The sequence below is a fragment of the Rhinichthys klamathensis genome, unplaced genomic scaffold (assembly GCF_029890125.1).
Source record: "Rhinichthys klamathensis goyatoka isolate OS25496 unplaced genomic scaffold, OSU_Roscu_1.1 h1tg000530l_1, whole genome shotgun sequence".
Lineage (NCBI taxonomy): Eukaryota > Metazoa > Chordata > Actinopteri > Cypriniformes > Leuciscidae > Rhinichthys > Rhinichthys klamathensis.
In genome coordinates this window covers 981,651-995,504 of record NW_026607006.1, presented here as the reverse complement: position 1 = coordinate 995,504, position 13,854 = coordinate 981,651, and the positions used below count along the sequence as shown (strand labels likewise).

Below are 13,854 nucleotides of genomic sequence, written 5' to 3'. Positions count from 1 at the left end.
TACCCCCCAACTTAGCTTGGATTCTCCCAAGGATTTTTTCTATATTTCTGTCACAGATGAAGTTTGGGTTCCTTGCCACTGTAAATATGTTCAAAGAAGGCGGTGGAAATAAATATGTATTGTTTTTCCTTTTTGATCTTTCATTTAAAATAAAAAACAACAACACAAAGTTCTAACCTATAATAAAAGCCTATACATTTATTTTCAGTTCTAAATTTGTACTGTAATTTCAGTACTGTGATTTTGAATACGTTAAACTACAATTTTTCACTTGAATTTACCTGCTACAGCTCTCAATTAGCTGCGGCAGATGACGTAATAGACAGAATAAAAAGTCTGTGATTGTAGCACCACTTAGCAGTGAAAGGCAGCAAATACACAGCCCCAATTTTATGCATTATTTAGGTTGTTTAGAGCAAAGAAATTAGATGAATTGTCATTCATAATTAGAATGGACATATTTGGCTTTGCACATAAAGTTTCAAATTATTTGTAATAATAATTATTATACAATATAAACGTATTCTTTAAATCGTTACGGACGTGACACAGCACTGAAGCGTCATGACTTCCTAAATATATACTGAGCCCTGTGGGACACAATACTTTTGCTTAATGAGACCTCTCTTCTTTTACACAAGCAAAATGGTAGCAGTTAGATAGATATGACTGCTTGTCCAAAAATGCCAACATAATTCTCATGCTGGCCAAGCGAATGTGTGGTCTGTGTTGTTAAAAGGTGTAACTTTAATAAGGACAGTTTCTGTGCAAAGAAAGAGCTTAAATCCTGGCTGAAATTCCAGTTTAATTACTGAACATTGCGATTGGTCTATAATAAACCAATTGTGATAAGTGATGAGGTGTTTAATAATTGCCAGCTTTCTTGGACTGCAGGTTTTTAGTGGTTAACAATATTGATAAGAGATTCTGAGATTATAGATTCTGAAACAACTCCTTTTTCACAAATTTAGAGCATAGAGGATCTAGCAAGCATATTGTTGATTTTGATGCTTTAATGCCTTTAGGTTGGTTTTGATGTGTCTTGCTTTGTGGAATTAAACTGATGTTATTTTTTTTATTAGTCTCTTTTCACTTTAGACCTGATGCCGCTGAAAGAGGAGAGTGAAGTATTAGATGAAATGCAAGAGAAATATCAATCTGAGAAACATCATGGTTACATAACATCCAGAGAGATTAAAAATACTTCCTCACTAAACAGAGATCAGAACAGAGCTTTATTCTTTAAATCGTTACGGACGTGACACAGCACTGAAGCGTCATGACTTCCTAAATATAGCCGTTATAAATTTAAAGGGCAATGCAGTTGTAACAAAGTGAGTGTATTTATATTTCAGTCATGCTCCCATCTTTCTGCAAAATGCTTACTGTTAACATAAAGTATAAAAAACTGAGTATATGATCCCTCTTTTGAAACCATGAAATATGTTTGGTTAAAAATGTCCATTTTAGTATCTGTGCACACCTTATCTGAGGTGAATAAGCAATTTTCAAAGTGACACAGCAATTTCCTTCAAATTTACATCAATACAATAAAATACAGAGCCAAATGGACAACTTAGAAAGGGTTTGTTATTTTGATTAAACTTTATTGACATTTGCATGGAATTGCTCTTACGTTTAGATGTCAAAACCTTCTTAAAATAAATTAAACAACTAAAAAAATTTAATTTGAGAAATTAAAAAAATGAGAAAATAACAGATGCATGGTGACATAGGTGAACAATATTGTGAGAAATGATGAAATCGTGGAGCTTCCCCTCTTTTTTAGATGGATTATTTTGTTGCTGCTGAAATCACAGAACAATTTTTATCTATATTTGTTTACCATTGAGCTAGTTTCAGCCAATTTGGCTCAGATTTCGGGACTGTCACGAATTTTTCAGGACGTCTGGTCACCCTAAATACAAGTGACTTGAATACTATACTTACCATTAATGCTAGTTTTGGTGCTGGTTTTGGGCAGTGCTTTGTAGTCAATTAACATCCATTAGTTCAACGACGCAGATTCAGATCGCTTCATAAATATAAATTAGTCTGTCCATGTAATTTTCAAACAACTTATTTATAAATGACCAGGAAATTACCGCTCCACTTCACATTGTCCAATGAAATTTGAACTTGTTGTGCCAGATGACGATTGGTCGGTGTATTATACATGACAAACAGGCTTCAATGAATTATGTAATATTTCAAAATATGTGATGATATGTGGATTTTTAATTGAATCGACACACAACCTTTTATTATAAAAAAAAAAAAAAGAGTTTAAAAATTGTTTGGTTTATTTTTTTCCTGCCGTCGAGCCATATACTCACTGAAAGAACTATATTTGGCTCGAGAGCATCGGTTCCCCAGCAGACTGTTGTTGGGATACCTACATTTACACTAGTGCATTTTCATTTTAAAACGCATAACTTTTGCTACGGTTATTCCTGCCGTGCACACACTACTCCGGAGTTTTAGACCCTCGAAAACGGAGACTGATAGCCTGACGTCGTCATACCCAGATTCTAGTCAGAATATGAGTCTGATATTGCTCCATTGGGCTGCGATTATGGTGGGTGTTTCAACCGAACCAAGAAAGAAAATGCCTCTGCACTCAATTGGATAGACATACAACCAATCAGAGCAACAGAGTAAGTGTTGAGCGACTTGCCTTGATTGCAGTTCTGTGTTCCTCTTTTAAAATTAATGCGCTGTCGATATCTTCTATAACAGACGCGATGGCGGAATCTACACATCTCAATTCTCCAGCGGCAGCCATCTTTGTCGACGGAGGTTAACTTTAGTTAACTTTAGCTGGAAGTAACATTATTCAAGAACCGCTATAACGCCAAAACAATCTGTTACCTTAAATTATATGTTTATCTCTGTAAAGCTGCTTTGAAACAATCTATTGTTAAAAGCGCTATATAAATGAAGATGACTTGACTTGTAAACGAATTCAACCCAAGCGCTCTTTGGTGACGTGGATGATTACGTTACTGTTGATCATCTGTCCATCATCGTATAAAGCCCGCCCTGACAATTTGATTGGTCCGAACAGCTCTGATTCGAGCATAGTTGCTCCACAACGGATCAAGTCCAGACCGAACTTTCCAACCTCAAATGTTGTGGGCGGGGCTAAGTTCGGCTGGCATCCAGGCTAGGAGACTGACCCCGTCAGTCAAGTCCGAAGCAAGACACACGCAAGTGACGCTACCAATAGCAACGTGTTATAGCAACGATACCTCAGGTAGACAGAAACGTAAAAATAAACATGATTACAGGCTACTTTAGTTTTGTACACCTTGTCATGTTAATTATAATCAAATGCATTTTGTTTTATTGACCACAATATTATCATTGATATTTGTTTGAGAGGGGCAATTTTGATTAATTTTGAAATGGAGCAGGGGCTTGAGCACCCAAAGCCACCTGTCTACATCAACCAACACCTTTTCTGTGGTCTGATGAGCGTTGGCATCGGGCACCTTAACCCAACGTTCAGTTCATCCCGCAGAGCCAGTTCTGCTTACCAACAGCGGCCCACTGGGCATCTCGCATTCCACACTCGGCTCCAAGCCAGCGAGCCAGGCTTCTTAGCCATTTAAAGTTTGAGAATAGGTTGGATCGTTTCGGCCCCAAGGCCTCTAGTCATTCGCGTCATTTACCGGATAAAACTATAAAAGCCAGCTATTCTGAGGGAAATTTCGGAGGGAACCAGTTACTAGATGGTTTGATCAGTCTTTCTCCCCTATATCCAGGTCGGACGACCGATTTGCATGTCAGGACCGCTGCGGGGTTCCATCAGAGTTTCATCTGGCTTCGCCCTGCCCAGGCATAGTTCACCATCTTTCGGGTACAAATTACAAAGTTTAAATTAAACCTGAAAGCTTTGCACATAAATTTGAAAAAAATATTAAAATTAGCAAAGCATTGTTGTATTTAGTGTTCCTGATTTCAGAATAACATCATTCCTTATTCTACTTGTGGTATGTGTTTACGTAATTTGATACTTTTCTTTACATCATGTTTTTAACTGCTTTTGCCCCTTGTCAGTCTCATTTGATGCTCATACATTTTTTATATGACTTCTGTGTTTATTATGGATACTTTATTACTTGACTGGTATGATTTTGACTATTACTTTATATAAACAAGAACAATAATATAATATAAAAGCAGATTAATTAGTTTTCCACTAGTATTATTCATAACCTGCACCTCCTACTTTTGTTGTTGTGTGTGGTTGTTGTGAATGGCTGTTTACGTCTGGTTTTAATGGCAGCCACTTTCTGCAGCCAGCTGCCATTTTTTTTCTCTAAACCCGAAATTACCCCTATACCACGTGTCAAACTCCAGTCCTGGAGGGCCACTGAATTTGACACCACTGTTTCACTCTTCACTATATAAGTCCACTAACATATGACTAGGGTTGGGTATCGGTTGGGTTTTATCCGATACCAGTACCTACTCGGTATTTTATAAACGGTTCCGGTGCTTAAACGGTTCTTGAAACGGTACTTAAGTAAACGAAACCGCACACACTTTATCAAAAAATAATACCCTTTTATTTACAGGGCCAAACTGGACACAATATTAACTTAAATCTTTAAACAATATAAATACAAATAATAATAAAACCAATATAAAATAAAAATTCACATTTACATAATATCAAATAAAACAATATTGTATCAAACAATGTAATAATACTGGAGATTAATAGAGATTACTAGCAGGCAGAGCTGCCAACTCTCACGCATTGACCGTCAGACTCACGCAATTGACCCTTTTCACACGCTCTCACGCCACACATCCATTTTCTCACGCAGAGAAAAATCGCAGACAAAGAGGACACTGACACCGACAGACAAGGTTTCTTTTGATATGAAACAAATCCACAGCTGTCAGATTCTGTCAATATTTTTACGAGATTCACACAATAAATAACGTTTTGGCTCTTTGAAATGTGACAGATCGCTGTAGCGCGTCAGTTCAAACGGCACGTGATACAGCAGCCTATAAATACAAATCCACTGCTTCTTAGCTACGCAGCGTTGAGTGAACCTATGAAAGAGAACATCTCTGGTTACTGGTGTAACCTATGTTCTCTCAATAGGGAACGAGACGCTGCCAAGCTCCTTGCACTGCCGACCAGCTTCCTTTTTCGGCAAATAAATCTGAGGAGCAGATGGCGCGCGCGTGCCAACATAAAATGATGACGTAAGTGCGTCGAGGCGGCGCCCGCGCCATCAGCCAATGGTTTGGCTTGATTCTATATGGATTCAGACTGTCGGCACACCCAGAGGGCGTTCTGACACGTAATTTTACACGTGAAATGCAGCCAAACCTTGCGAGCAAGAGCGCGCATGAGAGACAGAAGAGACTGTGCGTGCGTGTGTGCCTAATTAAGTCAGGCACCGAAATCAGGCACCGAAATTGTCGTTCTTATTCGGTCTGGTTTCTACCGTTTACGTCGGAACCGGTTCCCTATTGGCACCGAGTTTCGGTACCCAACCCTACATATGACAGAGACGTGGCACGCAGAAAAGCTTTGACTATGATGAAGGACACAATACAAGAGGAATACAAATCAGGATTAGGATATTTTGTATCGTTTAAATTTTCTTGTCTCTCTTTGTTATGAGGGTGGAAGGTGAACCCAGGCACAGACAGGATACAGTGACACAAAGTTTATTATAGACAGAAAACAGAGAAAACAAAACCCACGAGGGGGCAAAACATGAACAGCAAAAGAAATGACAAGACAAGACTAGACTAGGACTGACAAACTAGACCATAAACTCACTACAGAAACAGGATCAGTAATTCTCCAGACAAAACTCTCCCAAGGTACTCACAGGTAAGTTTAACACACAGGTAAAAATCACACTATGAGAAACAATGAACCGGCACAGGACAGCAAACACAAGGGGATTAAAAAGGGGAACACTAATGACGAGGACAGGTGAAGCCGACTAGACAATAATGACAAGACAAGGGTAACAAGGGGGCGGGGTTTACGTAACAAGACAACACAAGCACATGGCCGAACACTAAGCCATGTGCTTGGACACAAAACATGATTCTGTCATGATCCTGCCTCACGACTAGGGAAAATCAAGGGCAAGAGGGCAGAATCATGACACTCTTGCAAAAATGTTACCATGTTAACCAATAACATGCCAACATACTATACTTACAGGTTTGTTAGTTTATTAGGGCCTGAGCACCGAAAGGCAACACTACACAGCAATTAAAGGGTTATACTCTAAACTAGGGATGCACCGATGTATCGGCCGCCGATATTTATCGGCCGATTTTTGATTAATTTAACACCACCAGCATATCGGCAAAAGCATGAAAAAGGTCGATACCGATGGTTTGTTAATTAATTGCTTGAAGGCAATGAGTTGCATGTCTGTTGCATATTCAACGTTTTTCTCTGGGTAAAATAATTAAATACTTACCAAAACAAAATGAAATCTGTACGAAATAAAATATAGTTTGTCAGATGTGGATCGGGGGTGGGGAAGTTCACGTGACATTCACGTGAGAAATGCGCGCTGAATAGGAGTCTCGGAAAAATGTCTGCGGTCTGGGCCTTTTTCAAAATCTCGCATAAAGACCAAAAAATCGCCATTTGCAACAAGTGTTCAGCTGAAATATCTAGAGGGGGTAGCACGGCTAAGAATTTCAACACATCCAATTTAATCTGCCACCTGAAAAAGCATCCTGAACAGCATGCTGCGTTCCTCAGTGCTGCAAAGAAAAAACTGCCGCCTCCCAGTGTTCCGACACCCTGTGTGGCCCAGGTATTTGAAAAAGTAAAAAAGTTTACTCAAGACAGCATCAAAGCAAAGGGGATTAACCAAAAACTTATGGAATTTATCGCACTGGACGATCAGCCGTTTTCCGTCGTGGAAGACGTGGGGTTTCGGAGGCTTGTTGAACACCTTGAGCCACGTTACTCCCTACCTAGTCGGCGATATTTTTCCAGACATGTACAATGTTGTAGCCGCACATATACACGAGCTCCTCGCCACTGATATTTCAGCCATCAGTTTTACAACCGACATTTGGAGCTCTGATGTAAGCCCTACCTGTATGCTCAGTCTCACTGGGCAATGGATTGATAAAGATTTCAAATTGCAAAAAATATTGCTGCACGCACAGGAATTTACGGGTTCACACACCGCAGAGGCGATCTCTTCAACATTCAACACAATGCTTGAAACGTGGAAAATCAACAAAGTCAAGGTCCATGCAGTTGTCAGAGACAATGCAAGAAACATTACAAAGGCAATGGATGTCAGTGATGTCGCGAGTTTACCCTGCGTTGCACACACTTTACAATTAGCTGTCAACGAGGGCTTGATATGTCAACGAAGCATATATGACGTGATAGCAATATGCCGACGAATAGTAGGCCACTTCAAGCATTCCCCTCTAGCGTACTCGCGCTTACACAGTGTTCAAATTAAGATGGGAATGCAACCAAAAATTCTTCAGCAAGACGTTTCAACAAGGTGGAACAGTACTTTTTATATGCTGAGAAGCCTTTTGGATCAAAAGCAAACAATCGCGGCTTATAGTGCAGATTATGTTCTGCCTGTGACATTAACTGCCCATCATTGGTGTTTAATTGAGAACACAGTTTCTATTCTTTACCCATTTGAGCAACTGACGAGGGAGATGAGTGCATCTGGAGCATCTGCAGCGGATGTGATTCCATCAATTGTTGCGCTAAAGTGGCTTCTGAGCAAGGACCTTGAAACTGACCAGGGAGTAAAAACCACCAAAAAAACACTACTAGATGCGGTTACAAAGCGTTTTGCTAAAAATGACTCAGAACCTCTTTATTGTATCGCAACACTGTTAGACCCAAGATACAAAGATAACTACTTCGACACGGACAAAAAGCAGGCAGTTCGCATGATGCTGCAAGCACAGCTGGATTTGAGCGACGAAAGAGACGGAAACCCCGCGGTGCGCCACCCAGAGGACAATCCAAAAGCCAAAAAGTCGCGCAAGGACAGTGAACATGCACCCAGTCTGTGTGACATGTTCGACGAAGTTCTGGAGGAGAATTTATCACATGGATTTAGGATTAACCCTCCCATGCCACAAATGGATGCCTACCTCGCAGAAATCCCAATTGAAAGAAATGAGAATCCTCTTCAATACTGGTGTGTCAATCAAGGTCGCTTTCCGTCTCTTGCGCAAACTGCACGCAAGTATTTGTGTGCACCGAGCACAAGCACCGACAGTGAACGATTGTTCAGTGCTGCGTCCAATGTCTTGGACAGTAAAAGAAACCGACTGCACTGTGAAAAAACAGAAAAGCTTCTTTTTATAAAGAAGAACCTGCCCCTGTTTCTAAAGCAGCAACCTTAATACTTGATAACAGCAAATGGACTGAATGAACTGATCATGAGTTTGAAGTTTGTCATGTGATATTTTTAATATTTATGTTAAACAGGTCTATGTTCATTTAAAAAGATTTAATGTTTAGTGTGGACCATGCACAACGACTGAATTAACTGTTCATGAGTTTTTAAGCTAAGTTGTTTTAAATATGATGATTCAGTTGTTAAGAAGGAATGTTTTATTGCAAAAAAAACTATTTGAAGTTTGTCATGTCATATTTTTAATCTTTATGTTAAACAGATCTATGTTCATTTGAAATTATTTAATGTTCTAGTCCAACATGCACAACAACTGAATGAACTGTTCATGAGTTATTAAAGGGGTCATATAATGCCATTTTTGTACAAGCTAATATGATTCTTTAGGGTCTAAATTAAAAGTTTGTAATATACTTTAATTAAAAATTCTCATTAGTATTGTAAGAAAACACTTATTTTACCTGGTCAAAAACAGCTCTGTTTTCAGCACGCCGTATCAGTGCATATGACTTTAAATGATAATGAGCTTTTTTCACCCCGCCTCTCTGTTCTTTGCGTACACCATTTGTAACTCAATAACACAATAACCATAACGCGTTGTTCAGTATAAACGTGGGATTATGAATTATATTGAGAACGTCGGTCATACATAGAAAACATGCCGTAATGTACCCTGAGTGTAAACCTTAGACGCATTCATTGTGAAGAGTGCAGCTAGTGATTTGCAAAGATTAATATATTAATATAAAGTTTAATAAAACGTTACACTCACTTCCGTTCTTCTGGAGGTTCAGCAGGAACACGAATAGCTGGTACCGATCCTTTTTTCATGAGCAGCTTCTTAGCAAATCCAGCTTTATACTGATCCTCGTTTATAAAGCAGTCTGGTGTGTGAAATGATTCGCGCAAACATGAAAGCATTGACGTTGCTCGTGGGGAATATTCCCTTCGAAAACAAACTCAGCCACTGCGTCTTCAGCGGTTCGGATTTAGGAACATTAAAATCACTGCTGTGTTCGTTATTACACCCAAGAACAGAACACCACAATCGCTTAGACGCCATTCTGCTCATAGACAGTGCTCCAGCATATCAACAATGACCGCGCCGGTCCGCGCCGCGCAGACTATGATTGACAGCTCCCTCACGAGAGAGGGCGGGTCTGTGTTGAAACGTTCCTGTCAATCAACAATCGTGGGAGGGGCGTGCGAGCTTGTGACGTCACACAGTCGAACGGCTCGATTTGAGGCAGGGGAAAACATATAAGGAGATTAAAACAAAAACACTGGATGGATTTTTATCATTATATGATGGTTGTGTACAGGCACTGCCAACACACATTTCAGTCAAATCAACTTGTAAAAGTGCATGTACCATTATATGACCCCTTTAAGCCATTTTATCATAATAGTTTTAAATATGATTCTATTGTTAAGAAGTAATCAAATATGACTTCATATTGTTAAATAAATAAATATTGGATAGCAAAAATCACCTCTGAATGTTGTCATGTTGTCTTATTGTATTTTTTTATCATTGTGCCTCTCTTATAATGCTGGTCAGATGAATGTTAAATGGATCAATCCATGTTCAGTGAAAATAATTTGATGCAGAAATAAACTAGCTAGTACTGAATAGTATGCAAGTGACAAATATCGGTATCGGCATCGGCCAATAGTTGTTTGTTGAAATCGGTATCGGTTAAAAAAAATCCTATCGGTGCATCCCTACTCTAAACGATCAAGAGTGTATAATAGACACATACAAACATACGGAGGCATAGTAAGATCTAAGGATCAGTTGTAAAATGTTTAACAGTCAGAAAAGACGTGGCAACGTCTTGTCTGCGTTTTTTGTCTAGCTTCAGGTAGTTGAGCCAGTGTTCGGTCATGGCCTGTGCCGTCTCCGGTGTCCAATGGATGTTATCCTCTGTTGTCCGAAATTGGGTGGTTGGAAGTGGGGGAATGTATCTTGTTTTTTCTTTTAAAACTTGGTTTAAAAAGTCAAGATTTTCCTGGGACCTGGTGGGTAACTTTCTACTATAATTTATTAGTTGAAAGAACACTGTGGCTGCTGGGAATGTGGTTCTAGTGGCTCCTTGCAGTCTTTCAACCGTTTTCTCCAGGATGGTGGTGTTGCCTTGTTCTTTTTCATTTAAACCGAAGTTTAGGACGATTAATTGTATGTCTGGATTAGGGGTGGTTTTGTTCTTAATTATGTGATACGCATGTGCCAACTTTGCGCCTGGATAGCTGACCACCTGCGTTTGTTCAAGGTCTAGTACCGGGAGCCGCGATAAGTTAGAGTCTCCCAGGAAAAGTATGGGTCTCTTAGGTGTCAAGGACCAATTGTCGTATTTGTTGGTCTTGCATACGTGCCTCTCGAAAAGCCCGAACCTCTGGGTTACCAGCCCTTTCTGGGGCTTAGGGAGTTGCCGCTCAGTGACTTCTATTGAGCTTTCCCCGAGTCGGGTTTCGGTAGTGTTGGTCAATGTGATGGGGGGTCTACTATCTATTGCCGGGTAAAAAACCTCTTCTTCCTCTGGTTCTTCTTGTCTCTTCTTCTTTGGAGCCGGGTTTTCTGTTACTTCTTCTTTATCTTTTGTAAATTTTCTACGGGTACCCCCTATGAAGTTAGATGTGGAAGGTTCCGTGGTATCTTCTTGGGTGTCCCCTTTTGGACTGGGTTCGGTGGGTTCGGTTCGGTTCTCCGTCGCGGTTGGGTTTTTTGGAGTCATGAACTCTTGTATCGCCTGGAACGCCTGTTCGATTGTGTCGTTTTTGAGGGTCTTCAGGTTCTTTCTACCCCATTTAACGGCTATCGCCCATGCTTCCTCCCACCGATCTCTAGAGGTGTTCATAATTTGGTCTTGGGTAATCACCAGGCATTCTGTGTAGTGCTTTTTGAGGATTTCCAACGCTATTTGCAACCAATTATGGGCGTTCCCTGTTATTAAATCTTGGGTTTTAAGATTCATATCCAAGAGGGCCGGTCTGATGGTTTGATCGATCAGGTTGGAAACTTGCTTCAGCCGACGAGGTGCTGTGTCTCGTTCCTCTCCCTCTCTGAGTGTTTTCTCGTGATGATACGCCCGGAGAAATGCGTATAGTTTTCTCAATAAGAGCCCGAAGTGATCATGATCCGCCATTATGCTTTTTGGAATGTCCTAGAGACAGGATATAGGATATAATAGGTTAATTTTGACCAACTCGTATCTCCGGGATAGTGAATTTTGTGTAGTGCGGAACGAGATATGTTGTAATGGATCCGAAAGTGTTAGGCCTGTCTGGGCCACCCACTTTCCTGCCTGTCTGGGCATTTGGTCCATTCCCTAGGTCCGACTTTCCCTTCCATTGGTCAGGGAGAAGAAGCCGGACAAGGGAGACATATCGTGTAAATGTGGTATGTTTGGGTAAGGGATAAGATATGTTTGGGAGACATCTCGTGTAAGTGTGACGTTTTATTGTCGGGGATCTAATTTCTAAACTTTTTAAGTTCTTGTCGTTCGTTGAGGTGCTGCGGTTATCACTCCGCCCAAGTAGCAGTGCTTCGCCTTCAGAGAATATAGTTCCCAGTATTTATACTGTTAAAAATATGTCTGTGTCTCATGTGACGTAGTTTTTTGTACACTCTGTGACTATACAAATCACAACATGTAAATAGGAAAATGTTTGCGTTATTTTGTCACTTATTTGGATTAGTATGCTAGCTGCAACCATTTACATCCAGTCTTTGTGCTAAGCTAGGCTAGCGGTGGGTGCGTCAAACAGACTTATAGCACGCACGGAGATGAAAAAGGTATGTATGGACTTATCTAACTCTGGGGGATAAGGTGAATAGGCTAAAGTCCCAAAAAGTCGGAGTGTTCCTTTAAGGTCCAGACACACCGTGCCGATTTCAGCCGTCGGGTGTCGTCAGCTTTGGCGCTGATTACACATGTTAAGCATGTTTTGTTGACTTGTGGTTAGGCCTACTGATGTTTAGTGATTTTAAAAGTAGCCTCAATTAGGCCTGCATGAAGTTGTACATTATTTGCTGTTCAAAGAATCGTTCATGAATGCACTTTTTAAAAAGTTGTGGAAATAAAATGTCTTCAAATACAATATAAAAAAATATTTACATTTTATCAGTTTTTAATTGAAACTCATCATTGCCTGGAACATACAAAAGATGGCATTTACTGCAGAGGCATGTGTGGGTAGGGCTCCCCTGCTTCAGAGCATAGTTAATGATATGCTAAAGCCCCGCCCCTTCATGACGTGATTGGTTACAAGGTAATTTGTGACATCACAATTTTAACACTTTAAAGAGAAAATACTCAGCAATAGTGTTGACTTATGACTTTGCACATGGTTTGTCTTAAGGCAAATTAAAAACAGCACATAGACATATCAACATAAAAAATGAAGATAATATGCAACTGCATAATATTTTATTAAATAAAGCTAATAAATGTATCCATCAAAAGCAGTGAGTTGTATTCACGTTTTCATGATAGTATTATCTTAAACATATCACATTAGCAACAATCCTTCTGACACGCATATCCATTTTTCAGCGTGTTATACAAACCAACAAACTATATGATAGCGGATAAAGATGGGGACTTGGAGTGCGTAGTCGTTTAACTATTTTTATGGTCTAACTTTAGCTGGACAATAACCTTATCCTAATGCTGTTGTAAAGCCTACACAATCTGTTACGGTAATTTCTATTATAACTGTAAAGCTGCTTTGAAACGATCCATACCGTGAAAAGCGCTTTATAAATGAAGGTGACTTGACTTGACTATGGAGGGGAGAGAGAGGGGATATTTGGAAAACTTTACTAGTAAAAATTAAATTTTACTAAATTATAAATGTTTTTGTGGTTTTCATTCAACTCTCAGGAATACGAGCTGACAATGTCATATACTGTATATAATATAAGAATTCATAAGAGTAGGGGAATATATAGCATAACAACTGCATTTAGTGGCCCCCCTTGGCAGTGGGGGCTTCACCTCCATCAAGTTTCACATTTAAAGGCCATGGTGCAGTTTTTTTTTTTTTTTTTTTGGCAATTTTCTAGTTGGTAATAAACATTTAAAAAGTTATCCATTGTATTTGATGTTGTAGGGTACTCAAAAATTAAAATATAATACGGAAAAGTCGGTGATATGTTAGCATTTAGCTACAGCTTAGCGATGATTCTTATTTCTCCCACAAAGCATTCCATGACGTCACATGAGGTACTCGTTGACTGTTGGACGACAGACGAAATATTTATAGGAGCATATTTCGTGATTCACGAATACAAATTTAGTATCGCATATCTGGGTCCACTGTACTGTAATCTAAGTCAGTGGTTCCCAACCTTTTTTCTCTTGTGTACCCTCTTAACATTTTTCTCACCCACTCGCACTGTTTTGATTTTGGTACGGCTGTGCCATAGGTTTTTGTT

General features: G+C 39.7%; 1 protein-coding gene across 1 annotated transcript in view; it reads right to left on the bottom strand.

Moving 5' to 3' along the window:
* The window catches only part of LOC130073205 (gastrula zinc finger protein XlCGF57.1-like), a 250,423-nt gene that overhangs the window by 109,392 nt on the left and 127,177 nt on the right, over positions 1-13,854 (bottom strand). The window lies entirely within an intron of this gene.